The sequence below is a fragment of the Chanos chanos genome, chromosome 2, assembly GCF_902362185.1.
Source record: "Chanos chanos chromosome 2, fChaCha1.1, whole genome shotgun sequence".
In the NCBI taxonomy this organism is placed as follows: domain Eukaryota; kingdom Metazoa; phylum Chordata; class Actinopteri; order Gonorynchiformes; family Chanidae; genus Chanos; species Chanos chanos.
Window position 1 is genome coordinate 4,440,153 of NC_044496.1, and position 3,619 is coordinate 4,443,771.

Sequence of the window (3,619 nt, forward strand, 5' to 3'; positions counted from 1 at the left end):
GTTCTAGTGAGGTGTGTATCGGAACAAATCGACCGGGGAGTGCCTTCATCCACCAGAACTTAATTTGAGTGAATGGCTTCCTTCATTTTGGACGGCCCCCTGAGGTGTCCATGTGGCGTGAGCACGTCGATGTCCGGCACCGATGTCCTGTGCAGCGGAGTCTGAAAAAAGCCATGAATTTGAGCGGCTGGGGGGCGAAGAAGCCCCGTGGGAGGCATCGATGATCTAAGGAAGAGCAGCAAAGCTTCCAGCGTTTTGGGAACCCGCGAATCGACAACCAGCGCACGTCTCACGCAGGGTTCTGTTATCCAAATAAACGACCGAGTCTTTCTGACCGAAAAGAACTTTCCAGAAACTTGCTCAGGAGATGCCTGTACCTCGGCTGGCGGCTCTGATTGTTGCTTGCATGCTGTTTTTCATTCTGCTGAAGCCGATGTTAGTGTGGAGACCCCACACACAAAACACAGCAAGTTAGATTAGGAAGTCCCAGGCAGAGACCTACTGATGCTGGGACCAGGAGGCAAGGCACATTAGTTACTACACAATCCCTGCCCATCCTGTTGTTTTGTGTGTGTGTATGTGTGGGTGACTGGGCTTGCGCATGTGTGTATGTGTCTATATATATATATATATATATATATATATATACACACACACACACACACACACACACACACACACACACACACACATATATATATATATATATACACACACACACACACACACACACACACACACACATATATATATATATATGTGTGTGTGTGTGTGTGTGTGTGTGTGTGTGTGTGTGTGTGTGTGTGTGTAATAATGCTGTCTTTTTTGCATGCACCACATCTGGTCAGTGGGTCGGAGAACAGAGAACAAAACCAGGCACAAAACATCTATGCAAACACGGATTACAACAGACCAAAAAAATTTAGAGAAGTTATATATAATTTAATGATCAGTACATATATTACCAGATGTCTAGGTTACCTGACATAGGAGGACAAGACACTGTGTTTGCAATAGACAACTTGGATCCAGTGCCTTGAAACTAAGCAAATCAGAACTACATTCATATTTCCATTAATAATCACTGTTTTATTGTACGGTACTGCAGTGGCTGTATTAGAGAGGGCCTGAATTATCTACAGAACAAAGACTACGTATAGAGCATAGAGACTTACCCATCCAAAAAAGGGTTAAAAAAAAAACAGTTCTCAGATACTGGTAGACTCAGACCAATCCCGAAACCAGAACAATGTCCCAGACAGAGAATGTTACGCTGCTGTGCCTGAAATGAATAGTTTTCCTCCATGGTTTGAGATTGATTTTCACTCTTGTTTATACTGTGTTGTTTTGGGGAAGAAGTCTGACTTTTTTTTTTTTTTTTTAACTTTTTTAGGAGAAAATTGTTTCTACTTCCCTCCTCTGAGAACACTTTGCCCCTGAGGGGTCATTTGATTCCCCATGGCCCAAAGCACAGGAAACTGGAGACAAATTTAAAAAAAAAAACAAAAAAACCCCACCTCTTGCTCCTTTCCCAAATGTGCACTATGGCTTATCAAGGTACCCATTACGCTTTCTATTCTGAGGCTCAATCAGGATTTTCCATGAAATGTGAGACATTCAAACCCTTTCAGGAAGCCATAAACCTTTACCCTGACTGTGTGTAAATAAGAACTGTAGTGCAGTATTGAGTCTACATTGGTAATGATGATGGCAGTAGCAGTAGTAAAACTTGGGGAGAGCCAGACGCCTCTCAGAGAGTTGCCAATGTCCACCTCACACACACACTGCAGGCTAATCTTACTGCAGAGCCAGGGCTAGGGGACTGCAGTGAGAAGTCGGGCACACCTCATTGGTCTGTGCTGCCTTATCAAAGAGTTGCAGCAGCAGACTAAAGGGACCAGTGGATTGTGTAGAACCGGGCTCTCTTGTGTTCTCCTCTGCCGATACACCTGCTGTTCAAGTCGTGCGTGCAATTGCAATTATGCAACTTGTGTTTTATATACACACAGGTGTCCGACGGGCCCACCGAATGCATTATTCACGTTCTTAAAATACTGCGCTAGTACCTCATTCCACTGTACTTTAGTCATATATGGGCGGTAACACATAAATCTGTTCCCATGGTTAACAAAGTTAACAGAGGGTGCGTGTAGATGTGTATATGTGTGTGTGTGTGCGCGTGTGTGTGTGTGTGTGTGTATGTATGTGTGCGTGCATGTGTGTGTGTGTGTGTGTGTGCGTGTTTCTCATAGAAGATTCAGCTGACAGGTGGGTTTCCAGTTCAGCCCAGTCAGCCACACAGTTGTTCACTGCTTCCTGTGCACGTGTGTGAATCGAGGATTTGCATGCCCTGCACTGATTAGAGAGGCACTCTGAACATCTCCAGGCTGTCGTAAATAGAATTTCCTCTTGTTGGCCTAGTGCCTTCACATGGGCGCCTTTCACTGAATCTATATCCTACTGTGATTGGCTTCACCCTAAAGTTGCGATGGTTATGCATGAAGAGGATTAAAGCACTCACCCTTCCATTTTAAGTATTTATATAGAACTTATACATTTATATTCTTATTTATATATCATTTTTATGTGTGATTGTTGTGTTAATTATGCGAGAGAACTGTCATGTCTGGTCAGCACACACTGTAGCAGCTCTGGGCCCAGACTGTGACTGTGAGTGACCAATCAGTGTGCAGTGTATAATTCCATTACTTCTTTTATTGTGTCAGCTGATGAGGCTAAAAGAACAGCAAATTGCAAACACAAGTCAATAAGCCAAACTTGATGGTTGGCTCTTGTACGCAGGAGAGAGAAATGAATGTCAAAGTGTATCTCGTTAGAAAGCAGATGAGTTTTACTTTGTTTATTTATTTATTTATTTTAAAACTTGATGAATCGTTTTTAATTCCAGAGTGACGGCAAATCAAAGCTGCTCATTGTGTCTTAGGCTGCAGTAATTGAGACAATGCAGCATCTAACTACCAAAGCTTTTAAAACAATTATCTCAATCTTTCATGTCACGTAAGCCTGCATTTCTACACCGCCGTTTCGAAAAGAAACAGGCGATCAAGGACCAATAGAGAAAAACTCATTTTCCTCCTTGATTAAACAGTTTTATGAACGATATGATCTGTGATTTTGAATCACCCGTGAGGTTGTGTGTGTGTGCACGAATTCCCTTGGATCCAACAGTCCTCTAAGAAGTGCAGCTGTGTGATATGATACGATGTCTTTGTCTGTTTTCTCTGAATAGAGACAATACACCGTGTGCAGATAATGTAAAATAATCTGCCATGATGGGAAAAAAAAGAAAAAGGAAAAAAAAAAAGAAAAGCTCATCCCTAAAGCGTTCTGTAGCGTATGATGAAGCTGACTTCATTGCTAGATGTGAGTGTTTACTGCTAATTACGCGATGAAAGGTGGCAGTTGCTGGTGCCTCTGTCAGACCCCGTCATCTTTTGGGGCTTTTCATTTTGACAACCTTCCAGTCATCTCTTCCTTTGTAGTCTCAAGCCAGATGCTGACAGATAGGAAACTATCTTCTGCTTCCTGGCTCTACTTCAGGATCTTTTCTTTCTTTCTTTCTTTTTGTAGAAGAGAAGGTTTCGCGTGCAGATTTTAG